The following is a 10,023-nucleotide window of genomic DNA, read 5'->3' on the forward strand; positions in this document are numbered from 1 at the left end:
GCAGTGAGCCAAGATCATGCCACTGCACTCCATCCTGGGCGACAGAGCGAGACTCTGTCTAAAAAAAAAAAAAAAAAAAAAGAAAACCACTGGTCTAGGTCCCTATGAAAACATAGTTCCTCAAGATAAAACCACTAATCAAGTTCAGCAGAGCAGAGCTATCACCTCCTTCAATACTGATAGCATGCTCCTATTATTGCAGCCCAAGTTACAAGCTACTTTCTTATACTGCTGAAATCTATGCCAACCAAAACTCTGAAACCTATTTCATACATGTGGCTTCTAAACCCTCTCTCTGTTCTTTAAATAGGGGGCTATCACTTGTCAGTGCTTATGGTGTGCTAAGTGTTTTATGAGTTATATCATTTGATTCTCACAATAACCTTTGACACAGGCGATGATCCCTTTCTGGAGAGACTGGTAACTATAAAAATAAAGAAAAAAAACTTACCAAAGTCATCCAGCTGGTAAATATGTGACGGGAGCAGGATTTGAGTCTGGGTTATAGAACTCTACAATTGAGAACATTCCTCCTGCTTAACAGCATCTATTAACCAGCTGCCCTGCGGGGCTCAAGACAAATTTACCTAATTGTGCCTCATCCAGCTCCTTTCTCTTTCTTGTTCACAGGGTCATTGCTTGTGATTTTTGTCAAATGCCCCAGGTTTCTTGAGCCTCCATTATCTCCTCCATCTGCAAGTCATCCCTTTCGCTGCCCCCACCCCTGCTCCCAAGCAGAAGAAGGTGAGGCTTGCTGAGTTGCCTTTGGAGCCACATGAATTTGGTATCTGAAAGCATTAACTGTGGGCACATTGTAATAAAGGCTATTTTCTAGGCTACATCTATATAAATGTTCCAATTTAATATGCAAATGTACCATAAGTGATTTAGCGTGTGCTGGGCCTTTATTGTTCTAGTTGCAGTTATGTTGATTTAGCCCATAGCTCTATGGTTAATAATTTAGTAAGCAACCTTATTTTTTAATCTCCCTTTGTCCTCATACCTCATCCTTTTCCACATTAAGGGACTTAGGCTTGCATTAAAATTCAGTTTAACGAACAATCAATCCTTGAATAAGTGGTAGCTACAAAAGAACTCCATCCAAATGCTAGGGAATCCTGTAAGTTTATGGTTTTTTACCTTCTTTGTGGAATTCTTGCTTTTATCATAAATATAATGACCCACTTTATCCCTCCTAGTGCTTTTTGCATTATGTTCTATTTTGCCTGACATTAATATTGTTAGTCTAGTTTTCTTTGGTTAGTATTTTCCTGGGATATCTTTTTCTGTCTATTTTCAGTATTTCTGTATGATCATCTTAAGTATAACTCTTACACACCACTTACAGCTGAATTTTGATTTTTAAAAATCTCATGGATAGTCTCTGTCTTTAAGAGGCAAGTTTAATCCATTTACATTTATTGTGATTACTGATTTGTTTGAACTTATTTTCTAACATCTTTCTGTGTGTGTTTTCTATTACAGTGACATTTTGGGGGGTGGAGGGTGGAGGGCATATGTGGCTACTTTAATTTTTTTCTTCCTTCTTTACTTTTGATGGATAGAGCTCCTTATCACCCCATCCCTTTTCCTCCCTACTGATTTGAATGCTATATATCAGGGGTCTCCAACCCCCGGTACTGGTCCATGGCCTGTTAGGAAATGAGCCAGACAGCAGGAAGTGAGTGGCAGGCAAGGGAGCATCACTGCCTGAGCTCTGCCTCCTGTCAGATCAGCAGTGGCATTAGTTTCTCATAGGAGCACAAACCCTATTGTAAACTGTGCACGTGAGGGATCTAGGTTGCATGTTTCTTATGAGAATCTAATGATAAATGTAATGCACTTGAGTCATCCCAAAACCATCCCCCGCCCCACACACACACACCCACCCCCACCAGTCCACAGAAAAATTGTCTTCCATGAATCCAGTCCCTGGGGCCAAAAAAACTGGGGACTGCTGTTACATATCACATTTCTTTTAGTGGTTTTGTTTTAATTTTTAACATAGTTACTTGGCTATACATTTTCCCAACAGTGTAAAATTATTCAGTATCTTTATTTTCCTCCTGACAAGACAATCCCTTGAATATAATGTCACTACCAATTGAATTCCCCTCACTCTGTCTTCCTCATTATTTATTTATTTATTTGAGACAGAACTTTGTTCATGTTGCCCAGGTTGGAGTGCAATGGCACAATCTTGGCTCACTGCAACCTCCACCTCCCAGGTTCAAGCAATTCTTCTGCCTCATCCTCCCAAGTAGCTGGGATTACAGGCATGTGCCACCATGCCCAGCTAATTTTTTGTATTTATTAGAGATGGGGTTTCACCATGTTGGTCAGGCTGGTCTCAAACTCCTGATCTCAGGTAATCCACTCGCCTTGGCATCCCAAAGTGCTGGGATTACAGGTGTGAGCCACCATGCCCAGCTGTCTTCCTTGTTATTGTCTAGAATTCTGGTTCCACTATTTATCACAAAATTGAATATGTATGTAATCAGAAATTAGATTTACCAATATTTGAACACTTTCTCTACTTAATGTTTTCTTTCTTTCACTTTTCCTTCTGCCAAAGTATATGCTTTAGTAATCCTTTCATGATGGTACGGGTAACTTGATTTATGAAAGTTTGAAAATGTCTGTAATTTTTCTTCCTCAGTGTTCATTTAGTTTTGTATTGAAGTAGGTTGATAGTATTTTTCCCTCTGCATGTTCATGATATTACTTCTCTGTGTATGCCATCCCTTATTGCTAATGAAAAATCTGTTCAGTTCAACTGGCATTCCTTTGTAGGCAATTGGTCTTTAATCTCTTGTAACTCTTGAGATTTATCTCTTTATCTTTGATTTCATCATTGCAATGTTAGCACGTGGTATGTGTTTTCCATCTTAGGACTTCTTTTATTTTGAAATAGTCTCAGCCATTATCTCATACATATTACATCTCCATTTCATTCTTTATTCTATCTTTCCAGTATTTCTGTTACGTATATAATGAAACATTTTAATCTGTTGACTATGTCTTAGCTGCACTTTCATGTTTTTCATTTCTTTTTCTCTCTGTGTTGCTTTGGGTGAATTTCTCAGAAATATCTTTTAATTCACTAATTGTCCCTTTAACTGTGTCTTATCCCATTTGATACTTCAATTATAATCTTTTTTTTATTTTTAGGATTTCTTTTTCCTTTTTTTTCTTTTCTTTCTTTCTTTTTTCTGAGACAGAGTCTCACTCTTGTTGCCCAGGCTAGAGTGCAGTGGCGCGATCTTGGCTCACTGCAACCTCCGCCTCCCGGGTTCAAGCGATTCTCCTGCCTCAGCATCCCAATTAGCTGGGACTACAGGCGCCTGCCACCACGCCCGGCTAATATTTTGTATTTTCATTAGAGACGGGTTTCACTGTGTTAGCCAGGATGGTCTCGATCTCATGACCTCGTGATCTGCCCTCCTCAGCCTCCCAAAGTGCTGGGATTACAGGTGTGAGCCACCACGTCCAGCCATAGGATTTCTTTTTGTTTTTTGAGACGAAGCCTTGCTCTGTCGCCCAGGCTGGAGTGCAGTGGCATGATCTCAGTGCAATCTGAGCCACTGTACCCAGCCCACTTTTAGGATTTCAAATAGTTTCTTTTTCACATCAACAGTTAATTTTGCTGGGTGTGGTGGCTCACGTCTGTAATCCCAGCACTTTGGGAGGCCAAGGCAGGTGGATCACCTGAGCTCAGGAGTTCGAGACCAGCCTGGCCAACATGGCAATACCCCATCTGTACTAAAAATACAAAAAGTAGCGGGGCATGGTGGAAGAAGCCTGTAATCCCAGCACTTTGGGAGGCTGAAGTGGGCGGATCACCTGAGGTCAGGAGTTTGAGACCAGCCTGCTCAACATGGCGAAACCCCGTCTCTACTAAACATACAAAAAATTAGCTGGGCATGGTGGCAGGCACCTGTAATCCCAGCCACTTGGAAGCCTGAGGCAGGAGAATCGCTTGAACCCGGGAGGAGGAGCTTACAGTGAGCTGAGATCACGCCGCTGTACTCAAGCCTGGGTGACAAGAGCGAAACTGTCTCAAAAAAAAAAAAAGAAAAAGAAAAAGAAAAAAATAAATGTCCATGAATTAATGGGGGAAAATAATATTTGTTCATACACTGTAATAACAGACAATTTTTATGTTTTAAATAAATAAAACCCACACTCCTAAACAAGACAATCTTCTCTGGAACAGAAAAGGAAGAGAAACATTAAGATAAATAGAGATCGAAACCTCAAGGCCTACAGGCTGTGGATCTGGAGACAGGCAGAAGTGACTAGGAATTCAAGTCCTACACAGTAAATAGGGAGCAAAAGAGTTCTTTAGAGCTGGGAGTCTAGCATCAAACTCACAGCTTGAAACCATATCTTAGGTAACAGGAGAGTGCAGACCCAGGTCTGGCAGTTGGGACCTGAGCCAAGCCACCCTGGCTCATTAACTGTATCTGTGATACCTTCGATATCACAAAGACTGGAAATTCTGAGCTACCAACAGGAAGCCTGGTTTGGGACTGGGGTCCTGAGGGTCTTGGTTTAGACAAGTGCAGAGAAAGAAAAAGGACAGAAATAGTCCTCTTCAAAATAAGCCTACAAACCAAAATTCTAAAGCATGGGAAGAAAACTGACACTAAGGAAGCCAACAAATTCAACTCTGAACAGATGGATTCATTAGTGATAAGTGATTTCATAAGTTCAGTTCCAGATTGCTCCAGATAAATAATGTGGAACTGACTTTAAAATACATTTAAGATCCTAGCGAAGGTAAACGAAGGAATGACTTGTAAAAAGAGAAAAGTTATGAAACAAAAACAGACAAAATTAACTGTTTCCTTTTGGTTTTTTTTTTTTTTTTTGGGACGGAGTCTCGCTCTGGGAAAGATACTATCAACCTACTTCAATACAAAGCTAAATAAACATTGAAGAAGAAAAATTAAAGACATTTTCAAAGTTTCATAAATCAAGTTACCCATACCATCATGAAAAGTTTACTAAAGCATATACTTTGGCAGAAGGAAAAGTGAAAGAAGAAAAACATTTAGTACAGAAAGTGTTCAAATATTGGTAAATCTAATTTCTGATTAGATGCATATTCAATTTTGTGATAAATAGTGGAACCAGAATTCTAGATAAAAACAAGGAAGTGCCCAGCAGGACACTTATTTTCTTTAACATCAGTTTTGTTAAAGTATAATTTACATGCAACATAATCACCAATTTAAGCGTATTATTCAATGAGTTTTGGTTAATACATACAATCATGTAACCACCACTAAAATCAGAAAAAGAATATTTTCATCACGCAAAAACTTCCCTTGTGCCCTTTGCAGTTAATAATCCCCTTCTCCAGCCCCAGGTAACCATCGATCTGCTTTCTATACATTAGTTTGCCTTTCCTAGAATTTCATATACATGAAATCATACAGTATGTATTCTTTTGTGTCTGGCTTCTTTTTCTAAATGTAGTGATTTTTATTTTTTATATTTTTATTTATATTTTTTATTTCAATAGGTTATTGGGGAACAGGTGGTGTTTGGTTACATGAATAAGTTCTTTAGTGGTGATTTCTGAGATTGTGGTACACCCATCACCCGAGCAGTGTACACTGTACTGAATGTGTAGTCTTTTATCCCTCGCCACCCCCAACTCTTTCCCTGGAGTCTCCAAAGTCCAGTGTATCATTCTTACACCTTTATGTAGCCTCATAGCTTAACTCTCACATATAAGTGAGAATCTATGATGCTTGGTTTTCCATTCTTGAGTTGCTTCACTTAGAATAATACTCTCCAATTCCATCCAGGTTGCTGTGAATGCCATTATTTCATTCCTTTTTATGGTATTCCTATATATATATACATATATATGTATATATATACCACATTTTCTTTATCCACTCATTGATTGATGGGCATTTGGGCTGGCTCCATATTTTTGCAATTGCAAATTATGTTGCTATAAGCATGTGTGTGTATCTTTTTTGCATGATAACTTGTTTTCCTCTGGGTAGATACTTAAGTAGTGGGATTGCTGGATCAAATGGTAGATCTATTTTTAGTTCTTTAAGGAATCTCCACACTGTCTAGTTTACATTCCCACCAACAGTGCAAATGTTCCCTTTTCACCACATCCATGCCAACATCTATTTTATTTTATTTTATTTTATTTTTTATTACGGCCATTCTTGCAGGAGTGAGGTGGTATCGCATTGTGGTTTCAATCTGCATTTCCCTGATCATTAGTGATGTTGATCATTTTTCCATATGCTTATTGGCCATTTGTATATCTTCTTTTGAGAATTGTCTATTCATGTCCTTAGCCCACCTTTTCATGGGATTGGTTGTTTTTTTCTTGCTGATTTGTTTGAGTTCTTTGTACATTCGGCATATTAGTCCTTCATCAGATGTATAGATTGTGAAGATTTTCTCCCACTCTGTGGGTTGTCTGTGAACTCTGCTGATTATTTCTTTTGCCTTGTAGTATAGTTTGAAGACGGGTAATGTGATGCCTCCAGATTTGTTCTTTTTGCTTAGTTTTGCTTTGACTATGCAGGCTTTTTTTTGGTTCCCTATGAATTTTAGGATTGTTTTTTCTAGTTCTGTGAAGAATGATGGTAGTATTTTGATGGGAATTGCATTAAATTTGTAGACTGCTTTTGGAAGTATGGTCATTTTCACAATATTGATTCTATCTATCCATGATCATGCAATGTGTTTCCACTGTTTGTGTTCTCTGTGATTTCTTTCAGCAGTATTTTGTCGTTTTCTTTGTAGAGGTCTTTCACGTCTTTGGTTAGGTATTAATATATTCCTAAGTATTTTATTTTATTTTATTTTGCAGCTATTGTGAAATGGGTTGAGTTCTTGATTTGATTCTCAGCTTGGTCACTGTTGGTATATTGCAGAGCTACTGATGTAGTGTACATTAATTTTGTATCCTGAAACTTTGATGAATTCATTTACCGGTTCTAAGAGCTTTTCGGATTAGTCCTTAGGGTTCTCTAGGTATACAAATCATACCAGCAAATAGTGACAGCTTGATTTCCTCTTTGCCAGTTTGGATGCCTTTGATTTCTTTCTCTTGTCTAACTTCTCTGGCTAGGACTTCCAGTACTGTGTTGAATAAAAGTGGTGAAAATGGGCATACTTGTCTTGTTCCAGTTCTCAAGGGAAATGCTTTCAACTTTTCCACATTCAGTATAATGTTGGCTATGGGCTGGTTGTAGATGACTTGTATTACCTTATGTCCCTTCTATGCCAATTTTGCTGAGGGTTTTAATTATAAAGGGATGCTGGATTTTGTCAAATGCTTTTTATGTGTCTATTGAGATGATCATGTGATTTTTGTTTTTCTGTTTATGTGGTTTATCACATTTATTGACTTATGTATGCTAAACCATCCCTGTATTCCTGGTAAGAAGCCCACTTGATAATGGTGGATTATCTTTTTGATATGCTGTTGGATTCAGTTCGCTAGTATTTCGTTGAGGTTTTTGCATCTATGTTCATCAGGGTTATTGGTCTGTAGTTCTCTTTTCTTCTTTTGTCCTTCCCTCGTTTTGGTATCAGGGTGATACTGGCTTCATAGAATGATTTATCGAGGATTCCCTCTTTCTCTATCTTTTGGAATAGTGTCAATACAATTGTTATCAATTCTTCTTTGAGTGTCTGATATAATTCACCATGAATACATTTGGTCCTGAACTTCTTTTGTTGGCAGTTTTTAAATTACCATTTCAACCTCCCTGCTTGTTATTGATCTGTTTAGAGATTCTATATCTTCCTAGTTTAATCAGGGAGGACTGCATATTTCCAGGAATTTGAGGAATTTGTCCATCTCCTCTAGGTTTTCTTTCTTTTTCTTTTACTTTTTTTTTTTTTTTTTTTTTTTTTTTTTTTTTTTTTTGGAGACGGAGTTTAGCTCTTGTTGCCCAGGCTAGGGTGTAATGGCACAGTCAGCTCACTGCAACCTCCGCCTCCCACTTCTGCCTCAGTCTCCCAAGTAGCTGGGATTACAGGCCCCCACCACTACACCTGGCCAATTTTTGTATTTTTAGTAGAGACAGGGTTTCACCATGTTGGCCAGGCTGGTCTCGAACTCCTGACATCAGGTGATCCGTCCATTTCGGCCTCCCAAATCTTGGCGTCGGCTGGGATTACAGGTGTAAGCCACTGTGTCTGGCCTCCTCTAGGTTTTTTTTTTTTTTTTCAGAGATGGAGTCTAGCTCTGTCGCCCAGGCTGGAGTGCAGTGGTGCGATCTTGGCTCACTTCAAGCTCCGCCTCCCGGGTTCACGCCATTCTTCTGCCTCAGCCTCCCGAGTAGCTGGGACTACAGGCACCCGCCACCACGCCTGGCTAATTTTTTTTTGTATTTTTAGTAGAGACAGGGTTTCACCATGTTAGCCAGGATGGTCTCAATCTCCTGACCTCGTGATCCGCCCACCTCGGCCTCCCAAAGTGCTGGGATTACAGGCGTGAGCCACCGCGCCCGCCTCCTCTAGGTTTTCTAGTTTATGTGCATAAAGGTGTTTATAGTAGCTTTGAATAATCTTTTGTATTTCTGTAGTATCAGTTGTAATATCTTCCATTTCATTTCTAATTAAGTTTATTTGGATCTTCTCTCTTCTTTTCTTGGTTAATCTCGCTAACGGGCTATCAATTTTATTTATCATTTCAAAGAACCAGTTTTTTGTTTATCTTTTGTATTTTTTTGTTTGTTTGAATTTCATTTAGTTCTGCTCTGATCTTCATTATTTCTTTTCTTCTGGGGAGTTTGGGTTTGGATTGTTCTTGTTTGTCCTTAGATTATCTAGGAGATGTTATAATCTAAGTTGTGACCTTAGATTATCTATGTGTGCTTTTTCAGACTTTTTGAGGTAGGCATTTAATGCTATCAACTTTCCTTTTAGCACTGCTTTCACTGTATCCCAGAGGTTTTGATAGGTTGTGTCACTATTATCCTTCAGTTCAAAGAATTTTTTCAAATTTCCATCTTGATTTCATTGTTGACCCAGTGATCATTCAGGAGCAGGTTGTTTAATTTCCATATATTTGCATGGTTTTGAGGGGTCCTTTTGGAGTTGACTTCCAATTTTATTACACTGTGGTCTGAGAGAGCACTTGATGTAACTTCAATTTTCTTAAATTTACTGAGACTTGTTTTGTGGTCTATCATATGATCTATCTTGGAGAATGTTCCATATGCTGAAGAATAGAATGTATATTCTGTAGTTGTCGGGTAGAATGTTCTGTAAATATCAATATCTGTTAAGTCCATTTGTTGTAGGGTATAATTTAAGTCCATTGTTTCTTTGTTGGCTTTCTGTCTTGATGACCTGTCTAGTGCTGTCAGTGGAATATTAAAGACCCCCACTATTATTGTATTGCCATCTATCTCATTTCTTAGGTCTAGTAGTAATTGTTTTATAAATTTGGGAGTTCCAGTGTTAGGTACATATGTATTTAGAACTGTGATATTTTCCTGTTGGACTAGTCCTTTTATCTATGTAACATCTCTCTTTGTCTTTTTAAACTGCTGTTGCTTTAGAGTTTGTTTTGTCTGATATAAGAATAGCTACTCCTGCTTGCTTTTGGTGTCCATTTGCATGGAATATCTTTTTTCCATCCCTTTACCTTAAGTTTATGTGAGACCTTATGTGTCAGATGAGTGTCTTGAAGACAGCAGAAACTTGGTTGGTGAATTCTTACCCATTATGCCATTCTGTATCTTGGAATTGGAGCATTTAGGCCATTTACATTCAATGTTAGTATTGAGATGTGAGGTACTATTCTATTCATCCTGTTATTTGTTGCCTAAATACCTTTTTCTTCATTGTGTTATTGTAATATAGGTCCTGTGAGATTTATGCTTTAAGGAGGTCCTATTTTAGTGTATTTTGAGGATTTGTTTCAAGATTTAGAGCTCCTTTAACAGTTCTTGTAGTGCTGGGTTGGTAGTGGTGAATTCTGTCAGCATTTGTTTGTCTGAAAAAGACTGTATCTTTCCT

The sequence above is a fragment of the Gorilla gorilla genome, chromosome 21 (genome assembly GCF_029281585.2).
Source record: "Gorilla gorilla gorilla isolate KB3781 chromosome 21, NHGRI_mGorGor1-v2.1_pri, whole genome shotgun sequence".
In the NCBI taxonomy this organism is placed as follows: Eukaryota; Metazoa; Chordata; class Mammalia; order Primates; family Hominidae; genus Gorilla; species Gorilla gorilla.